The sequence below is a fragment of the Rhipicephalus sanguineus genome, chromosome 2, assembly GCF_013339695.2.
Source record: "Rhipicephalus sanguineus isolate Rsan-2018 chromosome 2, BIME_Rsan_1.4, whole genome shotgun sequence".
NCBI classification, from domain to species: Eukaryota; Metazoa; Arthropoda; class Arachnida; order Ixodida; family Ixodidae; genus Rhipicephalus; species Rhipicephalus sanguineus.
In genome coordinates, this window is record NC_051177.1 from 6,517,382 (window position 1) to 6,539,194 (window position 21,813).

Sequence of the window (21,813 nt, forward strand, 5' to 3'; positions counted from 1 at the left end):
AAACACTTGACAGGCACACCGGCACTATGACAGTCAGGAGTTGAGCTGGGGCTTTTTCACAATCAACGAGTTTGTACCCGAGTTCACGTGTCAATCAGTTTGATTGACAGACGCCCACGGCGAGGATCAGGTCCGCCCACTGCGTTTGGTGGTGGTGGTGGTAGTGGGTTGAAGAGGAAAAGGCGCCTAATTTCTGCAGCCCGGTCGGGAGCACGGCGCAGCACCTGCGGGATAGGGAGATGGGATGACAGTGAATAGGAAAGAGAAGTTTAGAGGTGTGGTGGCACAGAGGTCATCATTACGAAGAGCAGCAGGCCGGCAGCAAGGATAGGGGTGGCAAGGGCCCCGGTCTGACTGGTAGGCCGCGATTCCCGTGGCGAGGAGCAGTGCTCCCGCCGCAGTGCCAGCGAGCGGCACGATTCATCTATGAGCTTATAGCACAAACTATGCACACAAGCACGAAGAACGAAAGGTTATATCATCACGTGGCTACGATGTCTCGTATTCAATTTCTGAGCGCTCACGACGTACCACTTACAGCCATGCAGCAAGCGCCCCTAATGGCATTTGGAGCAGGAAATGTTACTATTTACTAGAGGTGTGCGAATGGTTGAGTTTCGAATGCGAATCGAATAATACCTAATCGAATAATTCGATTCAACTTTCCAATAGCTAGTATTCGAACTCTCCAATAATTCGACAAGACGAATACCTAAACCCCACAAAGGTGAAGGGGGGGAGGGTGGCTAAAACTAACGCTATCGTTGTTACAATAGGCCTTTCGTTAAAGCTCTCACCGATTTCCTAGTTAATAAAGGAGCGCATGTTTACTTTAGAGGAGATTATGTCATTTCAGTATGTAAAAGAAGAAACACGAGAGAAGTGGTAAGCCCTTCTCAACTTCGCTTCCGGACTTCTTGCATAGTTCGGTCGCACATGCCGCAAGGGCCGTAAAACGTCCCGACTTTGGCCCGCGAAACCCTTGATGATTGGTTTCAGATGCGAGAATTTGTTCACGCTGCGCAGTCGCCACTGCCGCACTTACCACTCGTTCAGAAACTCCGTTCTTTCAGAAACTCCCATCGTTTCGGCGCGAAATTAAAACGCTGCTGTGATCGGGCGCCCGAAGATTTTCGGGCCCAGAAAACCCATGGCGATGCAGCACAATAACATGACCGTTGCCACATGAGCCGTATTGCACGGCCATAGGAAAGAAAAAGCTATCTACCGTATCACCCCCTGTTACCCATTAGGAGGTTAAAAGTGGCGCTGCTGACTAGAATGGCGGCTCTTCCATCAGCATGGTTGAAGGTAAACATTAGACAGAAGTCTGTCTGTTTGGGTAAGTAAACTGAGATTATTCTCCAACCAAAGTTACGAAAAAATCACAGCATATCCACGGGGTGAATGATGATGAGTGGGGCGAAGCTACGGAGGGAATCATCTGTAAACCGTGAAACTCTTCCGTGAAATGCGCCCAGTACATAATATAAAGAGTGTGAAACATCGTGTATATATTAAACATCAAACTTTTATTGTACTGTTGGTTTACGTGGTCCCTTCATTATAACTTGTGATCGGTGAAATGCAAGGAAGAAGTCCGCTCCCGAGCGAAAGAGCGACCGCATTCCCCGCTCGCCCTGTGCGAATTAAAGGCAAGGCTAGAGGGAAGACAGGACGCGCGTTCCACGACGCGAGGTCGGTAGCATGCCCAACGAAAGCCAACGGAACGCGATCGTGCAAGTGCTCCGGCTTCGCATCGCCTCATGGTTCCATTTAGCGTCCCAAAACCAAACATATTGCTCAAGGTGTGCCTTGCGTTTTTCGTAGAAATAATTTCTTTATCATGTACATTAAGACGAAAAGTTGAAAGCTCACTAGAGTGTATCGCCCGCAAAGTATGTCTTTTAGTGTGATTTAACTCTCGTACGGCAGGGTCCTCGCGCCGTTGCCGGTCCACCTCGCCCGTTGACGATCGGGCGAGGTGGCTACATACAAGTACTACTAATACACTTTAAGAAAAACATCTGGCGTTCTTTCGTTCTGCTTTTACAAAACATCTGGCGTCTTTCGTTGGTTTATTTCATCAATCAACGGCGTTTTGAACAAAATTTTTATTGTTTAATCACGCACAGGAGAAATCTCACCAGGCACTACCTTGGAGGTAAACAATGGCTGCTAATGGCAATGAGAGACAGAAGAAGTCGGCTTTTAGCTAACACTTACACTTCTACTTCTACTAACGTTTCCTACTGGAACATGCCAATGGCTGCTAATGGGGAATGAGAGACAGAAGAATTCGGCTTTTAGTTAACGCGCACGCTGCGAATTTTTTATTGTTCAACAACGCACAGGAGAAATCTCCCACCGGCACAACCTTGGAGGTCAAAGCGTAAGACTTGTTACTCACTACTACGAGCACGACGAGGGACGAACGGGTGCCGCCTTAAGGAGCTTCGCCCCTAAAACGTAAGAAGCCGACGTTTCGGAACCAGCTTGGTTCCTTCCTCAGGGGGGACTACGGCGGCTTGGCAGCGGCTTCTTTAAGGCACTCTCGCGGCGGTTAACGATCCCACGCATTACCGCGGAGCGTAGCCCATGCGCATACACCGGGGGGAGAGTTCCGAAGGAACGGTTGATATTTTGAGTGGTCCTCTGTATGTGCCACGACTCCAGTAGTAACCTCCTCCTCCACTTGGTTTCACTTTCCAGGATGGCCGTTCCGTTGAAGTCTATTTTGTGGCCAAACGTCTCGGCGTGCTCGGTGACGGCGCTGCGTTCTTTGTTGAGTTTACGGACGTCGTTGACGTGTTGCCTAATTCGTTCAGGGAAGTTTTTGGTCTCGCCGATGTATGACGAGGGGCAATCGGCGCACGGTATTTTGTAAACGACGCCGGGCGCCCTCTCCTTTGTTGGTCGGTCTTTCGGGCGGGGAAGGAAGCGGCCCAGCGTGCATGAAGAGACGTGCGCGATGTGCACACCTTCTTTGCTAAAAATCCGGGCCGACGCCTCGCTGGCTCCCTGGACGTATGGGACCGACACGCGTTTTGGAGAGCTGTTCGTCAATGCTGGCTGGGAGTCGCGTAACCTCTTTTGCTCTGCGCGGCGGGCGACGGATCGAATGAAATTTCTCGGATAACCGTTTTTTCTGAGGTCCGCAATTACGCGGGCCTCTTCTTTCCGGCGTTCCGTGTCAGTGGAACATATCTTTTTGGCTCTCTAAAGTAATGTGGACACAACAGAAGCCTTGTGGGTGGAGGGATGGGACGAATCATACTGAAGGTATCGGCCGGTGTGCGTCGGCTTGGAGTTCTCCGTTTACAGGAAGTTTCTAACGATTCATTACTGCAGTAAAATCTTCCGACGAGTAATGTAAGTATAAGCATTCACCTGTCCATTTATTTATCTGTAATATTCCAGTGAAGCGAAATGAGCTGCACGAGAGTGCTGCTTGTGCGCCCTTGTTCCCTTCGAGAGTAGAAATTTCCATGCTGCAGCTGGCACGAAAGCACCTGCCTACGAACACGCCTGTGGGGGGCGTGATGTTCAGTTGGCAAAAAGATAGCGCGACAATCACGCTGACGTCGCTGCACTGTTGAAATGTTGACTGAGTGGCAGTGCCGACGCGTTCGAACGCGGTGTTCCTTTGAAAATCGCCCCAAATGCCGCACATGCGTTTGTGACGCCATGCTCGATCTTGTAACTGTTTTTATCAACGCTGCTATCGCGCGCTTCGCATTGTCTTCCTATCATGACCGCCGTAGTGCGAGCTCAGAGCAAACTCGCGTTCCCTAGACGCTCGGGCCATCCTACATAGCACCCCTGGTCACTGACGACATGTGTACGCGACAGTGATATGCTCTGCCTGCCCAAGAACACTCGGTCATTCCGTGTAAGTGACGGCCTGATCATCTGAACGCATCCCGCCAAGTGGTCGTAAAACCAATTCTGTTTTTTACGGTATTGTCAAACACGCGCGGATGCCAGACAGTATCTAAAACCGCGCGGCCGTGTGTCGTGTCGCCTCACCTGCGCGACATGATTCCCGTTGCCTAAGCAAGGGGGCGGCTTTGGCGGCTTTGCTGTCCGACGGTGCCACCACAAAGTTGCCTTCCTTTCCCCGCGTCCCCTTTTCGCGTAGCCGACACGTGTCCCTCATTTGCAGTAAGTGGTCACAGCAGCAGAGCGGGGAATCGCTCTGCGCTTTGCAGTACTCGAATAGCTGGACCACAAAACAACAACTTGCCGACTCTGCATACCTCATACTAACTAGGGGATTTACCATCGCATTTTTGATTTCCACTGTGAAAATTTCAGTGTCAACAATATGGTTGAGCAACGCTATTTACACACACTTAATAGCATTTCACTTTCAGCATAACTCACGGAAATTCCACCAATGCCAGGTGACTTGTTTGATATTGAGTTAAAAAGGATGGATCTGTGATCACATTCTCAAATGGAAGGGAGATACGCAGATTTGCACGCGCTGTATTTTAGATTACGTATCTTGGGATGTGTTTTAGGAATACCGAAGGCGCGTGAAAAGAAAGTACTGAAATCGCTTATGACAGTGAATCCATCAGCCGGAAAGTGAGAGATGCTACAAGAGACGTCTTTTTCATATTTGAGTGAGCTTCACCAAATATTCCCGCAGGTGATTTCGCTTAGCCTACCGGATCATGGCACTCACTTGATTTCTACATTTTTTAAATTTATGTAGCTACTATCGTTTCGCTTGGGTCCAAAAACGGTCTTTTTTCGCGTTTCGATGGAGGCGCAATGGTAGAGGCACAATAAAGTAGAAAATGTACTGTGCGCAAGAAAGAAACCAGATGGTCAAAATTAACGGAACCCCCACTAAGGCGTTTCTGATCATTACATCGAGGTTTTGGGAAGAAAAACTCCACATGTTAGGTATCTTAAGAGCGAAGCTGTTTAACCTAGCCGTTATTTGTGCGGCCTATCAAAAAACTATCATGATCTTAACGGGCCTGTGCATGCACGGCCTACCAGAAAACTCTCATCGTCATAAACGGGTATATGTGCCAGTGAAATTGGGTAAATCCCACTACACACCACTGGTCCACCAAAAACGATGAAGGCAACAGTTAGCCCAACAAATGGCTGCGAAGGGACGGCGGCGAGCCGAAAACTCCCAAGTGATGGAAGGCCTACGCCAACGACGACGTGCCCGTAAATGTGCGAACGCTTCGTTTCAGCGCGACTTTCTTTCTCTAGAGTTTCGACGTCCGTCTCCTGTCTGTGACTGTCTGTGAGTTAACTCGAACCTCTCTGCGATGAGAATCAACGTAGAAAGAACCTATAATCACGTTGCTAAAGCTCAGCAACAACATAGAAGGAACCTAGGAACAACGAAAAAGCCACCACATCACTCTTCAGGATCGTCCAGTTTCGCTGTTTCAAGCCTTCGCGGCTTAGTGCAGGCCTTCATCATTTTTTCTCCTTGATTGCAGCTAATATTTTTAGCGACAGCCCTTTCTTCCATTGTCAGGGAGGAAGCGCGCACAATACGTCTCGTCGAACACACACTCTATTCCCAAGTGCCGCTACCCTTTCTCCCGATTGCTCGTGTCCATGATGATGATGATGATGACCGTACCGACTGTGGCGCCATCTCTCGGCCTTACGGTTGCCGCCTCCGCCACACAGTCCTTACGCGCTTCCCCCTCTTGGAACGTGAAACCATCGCGGGCATGTCCAGTTGGGGTTCATGGTACACTATCAGCTGGTCAGCATTAGCTAGCCCTCGACGGCGCCCTGTCGTGGAATCTGTCAGCAGGAAGTCATTAGCGCCTAACTTCTTCGCAATCCTATGGGGACCTGAACGTCTTGGTGCGAGCTTTGATGAGATGCTTGTCGGTGCATTATTTAGGGTATGGTTGACCAGGAGAACGAGGTCGCCTGGCTTCGGGGCAACTGAACGCCTGTGGTGGTCGTAATGTGCCTTTTGTTTTGCTTATGCAGCAACTTGTTGCCTGTGAGTAAACTCAGGGGCTTGGGCAAGGCACTGGCAGACTTCCTCGGAAAAGGCATGATAGGCCGCAGCAGGCGGTCCAACGTTCTCCTTGGTGCCAGGTGGCTCCTATGGAGAGCGCAGCTCTCTGCAATAACACAGGAAGGCCCGTGCAAAACCTGTCACAACACTCTCCGCAGTGCAGAGGGCAAAGACGATTTCAGGGGTGTGCGCGTCCCACTCCTTATGGTTGGTGCAGTAGGCTCGAATACATTAACTCGACCGTTATGGCGTTCTATCATCTGTCCCGCGGGACGGTAAGGCACGGTATAGTGGTTTTTCATGCCCCTTGCTTTAGAAGGCCTTTCCAAAGTGTTCTAACGAATTCTAACGGCCGTTGTCGCTGGAAATTGTTACCGGCATGCCATGGCAGCCGAAGACTTGCCGCATACAGTCCCCAATGTTTTGGCTAGTAGCGGCTTTCAGAGGAAACAACTCAATAAACTTTGTGAAGTTGTCCACCATCACCAGCAGGTACTGGTGGCGCCGTAGTGTGAGGACTAGCGGTCCAGTGACGTCTACGCTAAGCTTCTCCATCAGCGCCGTGGCGCGCTGGCTGCTTATAAGGCCTGCTGGCTTTTGGCGATTGACCTTGGAGCCCTGGCAAACTTTCGAGGATCCGATATATTTAGATATGTTTGTTCACATACCAAGCCAAACAAAGCGAGAAGAAACACGCTGCAATGTCTTGAATGTACCTGCACGTGTGCTAGTGGGGTCATCATGTGCCGTTTTCAACAGCGCAAGCACGCTGGTAGCCAAGGCACTTTTTGGTTTCCTTTTTGCTGAACGAGCAACCCACTAGACTCCAGTTCTTTCGAAGCAGCCAGGTCCTTATAAAGCGTGACTGTGGGTCGTTTTGCAGGAGTGGTGTACCTTGCATGACGCTTTTCATTTTGGCAAGCAGTGGATCACGACTCTGTTTTCAACCAGACGGTCAATATCGCTCAAGAGGCTGATATAATCTGTTGTAGAGAGAAGGGCAACTGACTCGAACGTAATGTGCTGCTCAGGCTCATTAATGGTAATGGGAAACAATGTTTCGGATGGAATCAGGCTTGGGTTGTCTGGGCAGTTCAAGGGAGCTCGGCTACGTGCATCAGCTGAAATGTTGGCAGGCCTCCTCCTGTGTTTTACCTTGCAGTTCAGACCTTGCAGCCTGAGGACCGACCGCATTACTCTTGGTTATGTTTGACCTGTGTGAAACATCCAGGACAGAGAAGAATGGTCGCAATGAATTTCAAATTCTGTAAATTCGAGGTAAGGCCTGAATTACGTACAGCCGAGACCACTGCCAGGCACTCCCATTCCTGAACATTGTACTGTATTTTTGCCTCGGTGAGCACCTGCTTATAAATGACACAGGTCTCAGTTCCTTGGGGCTTGCCTGGAGAAGCAAGGCTGCTATTTCAATACCACTAGCATTCATTTCCACCACAAAGCGCCGGTTGAGATCAGGCAGGTTCACCACGGCATCATGAGTTAGAGATTCCTTCAGTCTCTCGAATGCGCCCTCTTGCAGGTTGGTCTACTGCCAAGGTGCATCTTTCTTTAAAAGGCTCTTTAGGGGGTGGGCTGTGAGAGAAAATCGAGGCATAAAGCTTCGATAATACACCGCCAAGCCAAGGAAGGCTTGAAGCTGTTTGGCTGTTGTTGGTTAAGGGTAGTGCAATACAGCAAGCACCTTGCCCTCATCAGGTCTACACTCAAGTGAAATGCATGTCCAAGGAACTTGAGTGAATTGCGGTAGAGTTAAATCTTGCCTGGATTAATGATGAAGCCTGCTTTTCTGATGCACTCTGGTACACATTGAATGTGTTCCACATAGTTTTCAAGGGTGTCTGAATAAACGATGACATCGTCGGGGTATGCCATTGCAAATCTGTGATTTACATAATCCAAAACATTGTCCAGCAAAGTTTGGCAGGTTTATGGCCCACCTGCGACTCCGAAGGGCATCCTAGTAGATTCGTAGGTGCCCCGGCGGCAGATAAGTGCGGTCTTGGGAATATCCTGCTCACGCACTGGGATCTGGAAAAACCCTTGCGAAAGGTCGAAACTTGAAAACCATTGTCCCTGACCCAGCTTTGCTAAGAGCCAGTCAGTCCAGGGCATGGGATAAGGAGACACCGTTTTAAGGCTATTCAGTGGCCGATAGTCGATGGCAAGGCGGAAGCCACCAGTCTTTTTTGCAATTAGGACACGAGCGCTTGTCCACTGGCTAGTGCTCGGGCGTATGAGTTTATGTTCCAGGAGATCAGCGATGCAACTGTCCATAATGACATTTGTTTAGCATTGACGGGGCGAAGCTTGCAACGTACAGGTTGGCTATACCCAGTGTGAATGCAATGTTCAGAAAATTTCGTGCGACCTGGAGTAGCAGTAATGATTGGGCTGAAGTTCTCAAGCACTTATGCCAGACGTGGATCTACATTGCCTTGAGCCCCGACGTGTGTGGGGTAATTGGGGCATGGGAATTCTGACATGGCAGTAGGCTCCGGTCGCTCGGCAAATATTGCTTGCAGGTCATAGATTTCTTCGCTGCCTAGCCCTTCTTTAACCTGCCCCTCTCCCTTGACGAAAGACACAATGCACTGTGGTTCAGTCCCGATTGTCCAACCTCCAAGTGCAACACGAATTGATATAACGGTCACAGTCACGAAGTCTCTCCCGAGTACTATGTCCCTACAAAGATCGGGCACACACAAAACACCCTACCGGCGACAGCCTGCTTCCCAGTGGATCTTGCATCGGAGCGAGGTAGAAGACCAAACAACTTATGGCCAGGCGGAACGCACATGCCTCTCTTTTATGGCTGGCTGGCTCCTGTGGCTTCAGTGGCCGCCATCGCTTGTTCTCCTAGAAGGCTTACGCTGGATCCAGTGTCTAAGAGCGCCTGGAATGTCGTTGCTCCGATGCGGATATCGAGCAGGGGTTCCTTTCGGCCAGCAGTAGTCGCAACTTCGAGCGCATTGTCGTAGATGCCCGCCGGTGCAGCATCTACCAACGCTGATTTCCTGAGAACTGATTCTCTGGACACTCAGCCCGCATGCGGCCTGGTTGACCGCACTTGAAACACGTGGATGGTACATTTTGCCTAAGCGTCGCGCAATGGCGGCCAACATGGCCGATCCCTCCACAGCGCTGGCGGAAGACTTGTGGGTTGGGCCGCAGCCAACGATCGACCGGCGGCGAGGCGTAAGCTAACGGCTGCATCGGCATGGGGACGGTACAGGCCGGATGGAACTGATTACGGACATGTGATGGTGTCAGCACTGTGTTTCCGTTTCACTTCTTTTCTCTGTCCGTGTGTGTGGTTGCGCTGCCGGTAAATATGAAGTACAACAAACTGGCCCAAGTTTCCGTTTTATTACAATATGATGGTTGACCGTGTAGAGGCCAGTGGTATGCCGAGGACATTGCAGTAGACGTAGTTGTACCCAAAGCGGTCGTCACTGACATTGGTCGCGGTCCGAGAACGTTAGCGGCCGGCATGTGCCAGGTCCCTGCGACCTGATTTGTTGGTAGTGGCAGCGGTTTGTACTGCCAAGCCACCACGCTCTTTGCATAAATCTATCCGCCACCGCGGCGAGCTTCTTCAAGGTCGTGAATGTTGACGCCTCAGTGAGATCTTGTAGCTGCGGGTATATCTGGCGGAGAAACCGCTGAACTTTTTTTTCCTCGGTTACCGGCTCCCCGGTGCGGCCGTAGTAGGCTAATACCACGTCGATAAATTCCTTAACGTTTTCCTCATGGTGCTGTGTTCGCTGTTGAAGGTCCTCCTTCAGGCGGTGTTTAGAGTCGATGGAAGTGAAGTCCGTGCGGAAGGCTTGCGTGAATTCGTCCAACGAGGCGAAAGCGCCTACGAACCGTCACCAAAGCTTAGCGCGGTCCTCCGACGTAGCAGGCACCACGTTGCTGCGTCTATTGGCCTCGTCGTTTCCGGACAAAAGACAAAAGTTGCCCAAACGTTCCAAGGAATACTCCGGCGACTGCAAGTCTTTGAAGCCCGAGAACTTCGGCGGTTCTACGAGCGGCATGGAAGCCATGGCAGGTGGCTGCGAGGGCTGCGGCGCGGACACCTGCACACCTAAGCCTACCGGCGCGGCCGTGATTATGGCGGTCATCACACGTTGCCGCAGCAGTGTGGCGACTTGCTCGCGCTGGATCGGCGATCTATCTGTGTGGCTGATGAGATACTGTAAGACCTCCTACGGAACGATTACGTTATCCATTCTATCCCGGACGAGGCCTCCAGTTGTCAGGGAGGAAGCGCGCACAATGCGTGTGGTCGAAGACACAATTTATTTCTAAGTGCTGCTACCCTTTCACCCCACTGCCCGTGCCAATGATGATGACGACGGTGGTACCAGCTGTGGGGCCATCTCTCGGCCTTACGGTTGCCGCCTCCGCCACTCAACACTCTTCTTGATGTAATCTTACTTTATTACAACGGGTGCATTTTTCCTGTCATTACCTAGTATCTGAACAAAACGGCCGTATAAGTTACCTGAGGAGGCAGTGCATAATACGGAATGCCATCCTGCTTGTGATGCAGCCTTCGAAATGCCTTGGATGAACAATGGAGATTTCTGTGTTTGTTCTATTCTCGTTTTGAGGTTTTCAACATTGTACGAGCGACAGCAGATAAAATATTGATCAGCGACCTTAGTTTCAACAACTGCATGTGACACACGATTACAGCAACGGACAATATTGTGTTCAATGCAGGATTTCACCAATACTCCAGATAAGAATTCATCACGTCTCAGTAGATTTATAGCGCTTACCGAGCCCTATGTCGATAAAAGGTCGAGAGAGTCGGCAACCATGGCAGAGCAGGGTGCAGAGTACCAATATTAATGTCCCCTACCGCAAGCACGTTCTCTTCAAGAGAGTGGGATGATAGTGCTGCATGAAGTTCGGATAAGAACAATCGGACTTTGCCACAAGGGGGCCGGTATATCGATAATACAATTATCGATCACTCAGCAGCGCATAGTCTCAAAGAGACCACTTCTACTTGCGAAAAGGAGAGCGATAACTTTGATACAGCCCACGCGTCTTTTATATATATTACCACGCGCGCTTCTTTTGCTATTGTAGCGAGAGAGAGATGTCAATGCGGCCGACGTGGCCGTGCCGAAATCTCGCTACAGTTGGTGATCCAGACGTGACCCGGACAACCGCGACCTCATAGACCGGCGAACTCTCGGCCTTACCAGAGAGAGAGCGAGCCCGACACGACCGCCTTGATTAGAAGTATTAAAGACGATAGTCTTTCTTGGGGAACTTAAACGCAAAAATTTTGGCCTGTCTGTCTTTCTGTTTGTCGGCACGTCACTTGATTCAGCCACCCGGCCAAAGTTGAACCACTTGATACCGCCCACCCATATTGAACTGGTACGGCTGTTCATACTTGTGAACGTTACGATCAAAAAGTAAATATTACGCATATCTGAGGCGCAACATCATTAGGTAAGTATTAGGTGGTGTGCTCCTTTAATAGAAAATACATAGATACGCAATTTTAAAGACCCTAGTTTCTTAAGCTGCGCTGAAAATGCGACTGCGCTGACACTTGTCTTCCTCAGTGCCCTTTGCACAAGCTCAGGTTGTGTTTCGGTTTCGGTTCAGTATTGCGTTGTACGAATGACAGGGGCGCCGCTCTGGCATTCCTGTTTTACCCAGGCGACGTGTAAATAAGAGAGTTTGTGGAGAGTACTCGTTGAGTGCGGACGTTTCTTCTCCTTCGGCGCATCGCGCCAAACCGCGTGTTCGGGCTGGCCGGCGTCGCCGCCGGTCGCGTCGGTCACCGCCGGTCTTCGCCTGCCGCTGCGCCGGGACTACCACCGCGCAACACAGCACTCATGTTTCCCGACGTACTGCCAGATGGCGTCCATATCTCACGCAGCGCCTCTTCTATCGTCTTTAGACGACATTTGCAGCGAAGCACGCAGATACGCGGCCAATTTTTTTAATCTCTGTTTCTTTCGAACGCATGCGCGCGCAGGCCAGCGGCAGCGGCACCTGCCTCGTGCAAGAAGGAGCGTCTCCGTCCTCTTCTTTGCGACGCCGATGTTGCTGCCGCTACACTATGTTTATGTAACTGGTCTATGGGCACCGTGCATACGTTAGGAGCCGCCCCAGTCGCGCGCTGCCTCCAGCGCCAAAGCGGCCACGGCAGCAGATTTGGCGGGATATGGGAGGAGACGACGCAGGCAGCGGCAAGCCACTGCGCCGTGCTTTGGTACTTCGCTTGAGGCGTCTTCTTTCCCTTTTGCTTGCGAGACCTCGTGTGTCCTCAGGCGAACGCGGCAACATAAAATGCATGAGCTGGGGGAAGCAACAGAGGTGACGAGCTCGTTGAGCGAAACTGCGCATGCGTAACGCGGGCCGCCTCGCTCACTAAGCAGTCACAGGTTATCACCCTCGGGCTAACGCGGCAGCGAATTCAGCGGCAGCTTGAAACTGGCGATACCAGCAATTGCACTATTACGGCCGCTTAATAAAAAAACGCTTTCCATTGGTGTGAACTTGTAGCGTTCAGGAAATATCGATGGATTGTATGCTGGGTGCGTCTCTTGGCATTTCCTACAAAGTGCCTGCTGCATATTCTGCTGTACGGCCCAGGCGTCCAATTAGACCCGTCGTTGCTGTAGTGCAATGTAGCATCCATAAATTCTCACTCGCAAGGAAAAAAAGATAACCCATCTGTCACGAGCCATAGCAGACGACGCTCGGTTTGTGTCTCGCGCCTTCGCGCGAAGAAAACGAGGAAGGTCGGCGCCAAGCTCGCGCGCGCTCGGGGACATTCGAAGAATAAAGAAAAGTGTCTGGCAGTCCCTTCATGGTCTCCAATGTGTTCGGTCGTCTTCCTACGCCGCCTCGGAGCCCATATTATCCGACGGCCACAACGGCACGTCACATTTGGCGCCCAACGGCTCGTGCTGAGCTCAGAAGACGTTCATATTTTCTATGTGGGGACGTCGCTCTCTACGCGCTCATCTGGCTGAACCACTGACTTCAGGACAACGTCGGCTGTGTGAACCCAAGATGGCGACCGCTCCGTGTTCCATCGACGTGTTCGAACAGCTGGATGATGCCGCCCGGGCGGAAGCCTACACGTCAGCTGTGCCCGAAGCCGGTGTCCTGAAGACCGAGGTGGATCAGCTCCGGCGTGAATGGGAGCGACTCAGAATTATGCTTTTGAAGAACCATGACGCTGCTAAAGACGACGACGCACCAAAGCTACCTCTTGACCCGCAGCTGCAGGCAAGTCACAACTTCTTTTACAACTTACTCGCTCCACTTGTACAACGCATCGAGCGCTTGGAGTCGAGAACGCATGAGGATTCTGACGCCGCATCATGCACGAGTGCAGAGGAGAGCAATGCGTCGATGAATTTTAAGCGCCGCTCACGAAATCAACAAAGCAAAGCCAGAAGCGACAATGCCCTATGCGTGCCTAACGGTGATGACGCTCGCGACCGGCTTTCAAGTTTCGCGGCGAGCTCCTTACCGCATCTCAGGAAAGATCTAAACGCCTGGTTTCACCAAGTTCACTACTGGTTCAAAACCTTCAGCGTTCCTGACGAGGTCGCCATTCCGTTCATTATTTCGAGGCTCCCGGCTAAAGACATTACATGGATGCTTCACCACACAAAGGTGGCGCATATCACTGCTTGGGCTGATATGAAAGTAGCGTTCCGCCGACTTTATAGCATGGATTGCGATGTAACGTCTAAGCAGCGAATGTTCGGAGCAACGCAACGCTCTGGAGAGTCTTGTACAGACTTCGCATACCGAAAGTTGGACCTCATGGAACAGTGCAATTATCCTGTACTTCAACCAGAAAAGTGTCAAGTCATCATGGCTACGCTATCACTTAAGGCAAAGAAGCACTTTTCTGACAAGACATTCAGACAGTTAGACGATATGATAAGTTCCTTTCTGGGCTTCGACCAGATCAGCAATTCTGAAGAAAGCGTTCAGACTGCGGATCCGGAAGAACGCGAGAGTCCATCCACAACGCCATCCTCTGAACGCCGCGTTAACTCAAAGCGTTCGCCTCGGAAACCTATGCGCCATCGTCAGCGCACGGATATCATAACGTCGAATGATTCTTCAGAGGATCAAGTAGCACAGAGAAACGCGCCTAAAAAAGAAGGCACAAATGGGAAGCCGTCTCCGTTGCGGCATTCGACTCATTTCGGGACGCGTGTTTTTGAAAGATCCCAAGGAAACGGCCCGAGAATTCGTAAACTGTGCTTGAACTGCTCCAGAAGTGGTCACTGTGTCACGCAGTGTCGTCTACCGCTAACGGAAGAATTTTTGAAGTGGCAGGAAGAATTTCAATCTTTTCAAAACAGCGGGGAAACGCACAGCAGGGGAGGCCAATGCCCGCGAGCAGTCGCCAGTAATTGAGCAGGTGTCGTGTGCCTCAGAAGCGGGTACTTTTTTCGCTCCTGTCACCATCAAAGGCCAAACAGTTAAAGGCATTTTGGACTCTGGAGCTGTGAAAAGTTAGATTACGGCACCACTAGTTCAAAAACTCAAACTAAGCATCGGGCCTTCGTCCCTACGTTCGGTAGGAGCAAGCGGCCATCGCCTGCAAAACTTGGGTCAAGTCAGAGCCGTACTAGTAATAGTGTATGACTAAGCACTGCAGCATGCCTTTGTCATTGTTCCCGGTTGCCTCAAGAAGGAATCCTTCTAGGCGACGACTTCTTGCGGGCCCCAAGAGCCGTCGTCGACTCTGGCTCGGAGAACTTTGCAGTATCTGTTCCTCAAAGGCTACGCAAGGTCTACCTGGTTTGGGAGCAAGCACTGCCAATTTCATCACAGAAATTAGTTCCCGTCATAGAGTTGTTCCTGTGGCCTGGCATCGCATATCTGAAGAGAAACATTTTGTAATGGTCATCAGAGGGACGAAGCTCTTCTGCGACCGCATATCATCCCGCCGCAAACGGCTTGTGCGAAATGGCGAATACGACAATCAACCAGATGATTGCCATGACTGCCGCCGGGGGAGAAAAGTGAGCCGGTATTGTCCGATATGTTATATTCGGCTACAACACCGGGTACCAAGACACGGTCCCTCAAACCCCATTCTTCTTGGTGAACGGTAGGGATCCAGTGCTGCCACTAGACTTTGTTTACAGCCGCCGGAAACCTCAACAGCTCAAAGAGGAATCAAGCTGTTTCGCGGTAGTGCCCACGAAACACAAGAAAAGCTAGAAAACTTCTACTAAACATCTAGAAAGGAAACTCCAAAAGTATATTAGAAGTTTAGTTGAGATGTTATTTAGACGTAAGCAGCTTGAAAACTTCCTGTAGCTGTGCTCACGCCACGTTATTAGAAGTCTAGAAAACTGCTTGCAAGAATTCTAAAAAACTTCTTGCTAGATCTTTTTAAGAGCTTTTTTAGACATTTATTTTTCATGCAAACCAGCTTGTTGAAGAGCTTGCCCTAGTCAATTCGTTGCATCATGCAGCCTTTTGCAATCACGTTTTAGCTGTTCACTGTCAAGCGTAATAGGTAAAGGGATGCCTGCGTAATATGGCGTCACATTAATTTCTGGAGCTACTCTAGCGAGCAGGATTGATAATTCAAAAAAGGCAGAAGTTGAGGGGAAGATGGAAGCTTGAAGAGATGACCAATTCTTCGACACGTGGTGTCGCTGGAGCCATTTCGACAAGCAGACTTGTCAATTCACAGCTTTGAAGAAGACAAGTTTGCTTGTCGAAGCGCTGACTCCAGCGACACACCTTGTCGAAGAATTTCTCATCTCTTCAAGCTTCCATCTTCCCCTCAACTTCTGCCTTTTTTGAATTATCAATCCTGCTCGCTAGAGTAGCTCGAGAAATTAATGTGACGCCATATTACGCAGGCATCCCTTTACCTATTACGCTTGACAGTGGACAGCTAAAACGTGATAGCAAAACACTGGCATGATACAACGAATTGACTAGCGTGTTGCTGGAGCCAACATTTTGACAAACTAACTTGTCTTCAAGTTCCAGCCTTGAAGAAAAGTCCGCTTAATCGAAGCGGCTCCGGCGACACCCTGTGTTCAAGAATTTTTATCTCAGCAAAATTGGTGTTCTTCTGGCCAAAGAATTGGTTAGCCCTATTTATTCAGATATGACATTTCCTTAATTCATTGTTCTCAACACATCTAAGCATTTTGATGTCGGGCCATTTTCATTACTTGTGTTTTATGGAATACGTTATACCACGCTTCCAAAAGTAAATGCGAAATTCCAACAAATGTCGTTATCATGCATAACCTTTATTGTAGCAATTCCAAACAATATGTTGGCCACTTGACATAGGCTGGAGCAATGGAATTGATGACTTTGTTCAAGAACCTGCACGCAAAAGGCACAGTAAAGTACAACGTGTCTCAATCAATCAGACATGTATCAGCACAACAAAAATCGGAAGGCTGTCTTGGCAAACACACGAGCACAGCAGCAATACTTTGCTAAATCATCGAACATTTGTAAACGCCAATAGGAGCAGTTCAATGGCTTATTTTGTCTCAATGAAGTAAATTTAGATATGTTAAAGAATCTTGGGTAGGCAAAATTTAGAGTTCCTCTACAATGGTGTGTGTCAATAATATCGTGGTTTTGGGAATACCTGGAATTCTAATTTCAGCCTGCACACAAAAGGCACGATGAGCCAGGAACATGTTTCAGTCAAGCATGCACCTACACCAGCATAACCAAGAAACAAATAAAACGAAACAAGAAGCTAGTTTGGTTAAACAACAACAAACACCGTAGCACAGGGCGACATTGGTTTAGGGAAAAATTCGCCCTAGTTGGTAGCACATGCAAAGAATTTTTTCGCATAACCAACACAAGAACAAAAATGGAGACACAACATGTGCACTAACTTTCAGTAGAATGGTTTATTGCACACGAGGCAAACGGTTGCACAATGCCGGGGCACTCACACTGCACCAAGACGCAATGCACCGAGATTTGTCTTTTTCCATTTCATTTTTAGATATACATAACACTCATAAACTCACAGACTACTGCACATTCCAGAAAGTCTATTCTTTATCTGACAAGGACAGGGACAGAGTACTAACACAAGTGGTACGGATATTTGCGATTTTGGCAGCTTATAGTATTGTCAGTCTCGTTAGTTAAGCTCTGTGTGTTGATAAAACCTTTGAGTTCTGCTAGAAAGGTTCACACCCACACGCTCTACAGGACAATGCAAGCCACCCATCATTGGCTTTGTTTACAAGATTACAATGCTCTATTAACCTATCATTCATGTAGCTGCTTGTTTACACGACATACTGCTTACTGCAGGAAAGAGGTATCTGATAAGCGACAGTTTCTCCACATTCCACAAACCGCATACTATGTCGTTTCTGGCAAGCAGTTGTCTTCTTCGATGCTTGGCTGCTAATTCTGCAAATCGATTTCAGCTTTCATGGAGCGTAAAAACTATTTGTACATTAGCAAGTGACATCAACCTTATGATGTAGTGCAAGATTCCGTGCAAGTGTGGCACAACAGCTATTCCTTTTTGAGCAACATCACTGTTGGAATGGCAGACTAGAGCAATGGAGTGGTACTTCCTAATCGGGACCTCTGCGACTAACACCTTTGTTTGAGTGACGTGTTGTGTGTGAATCTTTCCAATGTGCTATGTGTTCCGTTGAGTTGTTGCGCTATTCAAGTACAGAATAAAAAGGTTGGCATCACGTGCTAATGTGCAAGTAGTTTTTCAGCTCGATGCAAGCTGAAATCGATTTGCAGAATCAGCACTCAAGCACCAAAGACAACGACTGCCTGCAAGAAACAACATAGGACACAGTTTCTGGAATGCAGAGAAGCTGTCATTTATCAGATACCTCTTTCATGCGGTAAGCAGTATGCCGGGAAATGGGCCACTGCAGGAATGATAGGTTAAGAGAGCATTTTTAAAAGAGGCGAGCGAATGTTGTGTGAGTTAGTGTCTCGACATAGTAAATACCATCGTAAGTAGCGCAACTAGACAGGACAACAGTGTTCGTCTGTTCCTTTCTGTTGTCCTGCCTAGTTGCGGTACATACAATGGCATTTATAAGACAGCATTGTAATCTTGTAAACACGATGGATGTCTGGCGTTACAGTGTAGAGCATGTGAGTGGGAGCCTTTCTTTCAGAACACAAATGTTTTATCAGCTAATAGAGTTGAACTAACGAAGTTGATAATAGAAGCTGCAAAAATTGCAATAGGGGGTATCAATTTTGTTAGCACTCCTCGACTGTCCTTCTCGAATGAAGCACTGACTTTCTTGAACATGGAGTAGTTCGCGAAGTGATCAGTGTGCCGTATATTTTGCTAAAATAAAGCGGAAGAAGACATCTCTCTGCATGGCACCTTGGTTAAGCTTGAGGGCACCACCCCATTGTCTACAAGTGCCTCGTGTGCAATAAACCATTTTTTTTAAAGTTAGTGCACAGATTGTCCCTTTTCGGCTTTGTGTTGCTTATGTGCTAAAAATTTTTACCAAGTGTGTTGAGGTCACTTATGAGTACAGAAAACAAGATACTTTAGAAATTTCAACCACAGATACACACAAGCACAACAGCAAAACCTAGTTAACAGTAGAAAGTAACAGCCAAAGGAAAGTGCAGCTGAACAGTTGATATTATGTTTCAGAATCCCGGGTAAGCAAAATCAACGAGTTCCTCCACAACGGTGGCCATCATAATCGTGTCGTGGTTTCGGCAATACTCAGAACTTTATTTTCATCCTGCACGCAAATGGCACAATGAAGTCAGCCAAGCATGTGCGTGCAACAGCTTACCCTATGTCTTTCAAAAATTATGACAATTCGGAACATTTTCGAAGCATATGTTTTGACGCCTTCTGCACATCCTTCTAAGGCCTCACAGCAAAGTTACTTGAACACGGGCATGAGCTGGCGCTCTCATGTATAATTCGTTCAGGTGACCTGTCGGCGGGTTCAGGTGACGCACTTCCACATTCATCACCCTCAACACAGATTGTAACCAGGCAGGCATTATCTACGCTTTCAGTAGTTGAGTTTTGTGCTGAAAAGTTACTAGCTTTCATTATTTTGCATCGAGGCGGTCTGGCGAAAAAGCGGCTGAACTGCAGCATGAAGTCGGCGATGTTTTTGCCGACGCGATAGGGAGCCGATAGCTTTCTTTTTTCTTTCCATGGCAGACCCTTTCGCGCGGAAAGCTGAAATTGACACTTACGTCTGTTGGGTGTCTGGAAGACAATGAGGTCCTGGAGTTTTGACACGAAAAAATAGCAGGACGAACAAGAAGCACATTCCGAAAAGACGGAGAAAGGATATTCAACTTGAAACGCTTGAAACTATACTGCGCAGTTATCGTCGGCGGCTTCGGTGGAAAGAGAGCGAGATAAGAGCGAGAGCGGCGAGAGCGCCAGAGCGGCGTCACGGGCGGCCAATGAGAGGGCACGACACGATGACGTAGAATGACGAAGTGTGTGGCGACCAATGGCGACCACGGGTGGCGACATGTCTCGACCATGGCCTCCGAGATGGGGGGACGCGCCCGCTATCTCTGAGGCCATGTCTCGCCTCTCGACGGCGGGAGGGTGAGGAGAAGACGCTTTTCTTCCGCCCTCGCTAGGAGCGCGCCTCGGCAAGCATGGTCTGCGCGCGAACGAACTGGAGATGACGCTCGAAGGGTCTGGGGGCACTCTCGGTCCCCATACTGCCCATACATTGTATCACATTTTATTTCATCAATTAAGCGATGGTGATCGATGTTCGGCGAATGATTTTGTATCCTTCACGTGCATGGTGGGCTAAAAGATGGGAAAATTTGGTTTACCGATCTTCACATGTTAAAATGGGGAGAAATATAGACCCGCTACCCTTTCTTTTTATTGCGCATGCGGTTCAGGCGACCAATATTTGCGATTACGAACGTATACGAGCGACCGAAGTTCATATGTGCGCATTTTAATGGCAAAAGCTCTAGAAAAAAAATGTTCACTAAACGTTTTAAAAAGACTTCTTGTAAAAAACGTTTTTTCAACGTCTTCTAAAAAACTTCTTGTGAAAAACGTTTATTCAACGTTGCATAATATACCTAGATATCTGCATACCTTTTTAGTCGTTTCAAGAAGTTTTTTAGAGGTTTTGTGTTTCGTGGGTGCGTGAATGACTGCAAAAAGCCAGAAAACTCGCTGCCACGTTCATCAGACTGGCTTCAGAAAAACAAAAGAGCACTTCAACAAGCACCACAGAGATGTTGTGTCTGAGAGAGGGTAAGTGGTGCTCTTCAAGGAGCCTATCTGAGCCCCATTGCTCAGATGGATCAACCTCATGGCTCGGACTAAACTGTGCACGTGTTCGATTCAGTGTTAATTATTGGTAGTGTTTGTGTATACTTATGCGTGCGTGGAAGTGGTAATACTTTGATTGACTTTTGTAACTATTTATAAATCGGACAGTTTAGGTTAGTTTAGTTCTGTTTCACCAATTCTGTTTGTGTTACGTGATGTATTACGTCGGGACGACTAGTTTCAAAACCCGGGCATGTCACGAGTGATAGCAGACGACGCTCGGTTTGTGTCTCGCGCCTTCGCGCGAAGAAAACGAGGAAGATCGGCTCCAAGCTCGCGCGCGCTCGGGGAGATTCGAAGAATAAAGAAAAGTGTCTGGCAGTCCCTTCCTGGTCTCCAATGTGTTCGGTCGTCTTTCTTACGCCGCCTCGGAACCCATATTATCCGACGGCCACAACGGCACGTCACACCATCTATTCACAAAACTTCCTTGCCGTCGAACGAGTGCGATCCACCGTTCACGACGATTCCGTTCATATTCTCTGAATGGAAACCGGTAAAAACGCGTGCCCGGAGAATTCCTGTAGCTGTTATTGCACCCAACAACGCAACAAATATTCCTGGAGTTCGGCATTCCTACAAACAGCGCAACCGACATAAAACGAACTGCCCGCGAAAATACCTCGCGACGTAACAGCGGGAGCGTGGAGCGAGCAGGGGTGCAAGCGCGAAGCGATGTTTTATGCTATATAACTCTTATCGTTCATCACCTGCGGCCGGCTGATCGCGTTGATAACGCGGACGGACCGTCGCTGTGGTGAATTGTCAAGCGCGAAAAGCACGAAAAGTATAGCCATCGTAAAAGGCATAGCTGCTCAATTTCACCCCATTGCGAGCGCGTGACAGCATCCCGCCAAATCTGCGCTTCTTGCCGCTAGGGACACCTTCGCTCGGGCAGCGGAGTTACGTCTGCACGGAGCCTATTACAAGTATAATCACTGTCTTGCGCAAACCGCGCCCGAATGTCTGGGAACGTGCCAGATTATTTCAGAATCTTCTAATAGCCTTGAGCGTGCAAACGCGAACAGTTGAGTTCCTTCTGGAACCAACGCGACCACCAGCGATAAGGCTGAAATGTTCGATGCCGCATGTATAAATGCCGACAAGCCTTACCGCTGAGCAGTTTTATCGACGGACGACGCTCTGTTCGCCGCTATCACCCAGACGGCATTTTTAGTCCGCAGGAAGTCCGCTGGAGGTTTCCCATCGGACGTCTGGACTTCCGTCGGACTATCATATACAGCCGATATAAGTACAGCGGACATCGAACGGATGGTCCTCCGGTACCAGACCCGCGAACCTTGCAGGGCACATCCGCCGGACATCCAGCAACGGTTATTCGGACGTTTTCCAAAAATGCTCACGGTGCCCTAAATTTGAATCATGGTGCCGTTGCACAAATAAATAT

General features: G+C 49.1%; 1 protein-coding gene and 1 long non-coding RNA gene across 2 annotated transcripts in view; one reads left to right on the plus strand and one right to left on the minus strand.

Annotated features, from left to right (window-relative positions):
• LOC119381034 (proton channel OtopLc) overlaps positions 1 to 21,813 on the plus strand; it is a 531,927-nt gene that overhangs the window by 31,320 nt on the left and 478,794 nt on the right. The gene's annotated exons all lie outside the window — the stretch shown is intronic.
• On the minus strand, positions 16,312 to 19,506 carry LOC125757083 (uncharacterized). The gene is made up of 2 exons (XR_007415030.1): positions 19,283 to 19,506; positions 16,312 to 16,411 (listed from the first exon to the last, which is right to left on the minus strand). It is a non-coding gene; the product is annotated as an uncharacterized LOC125757083 (long non-coding RNA).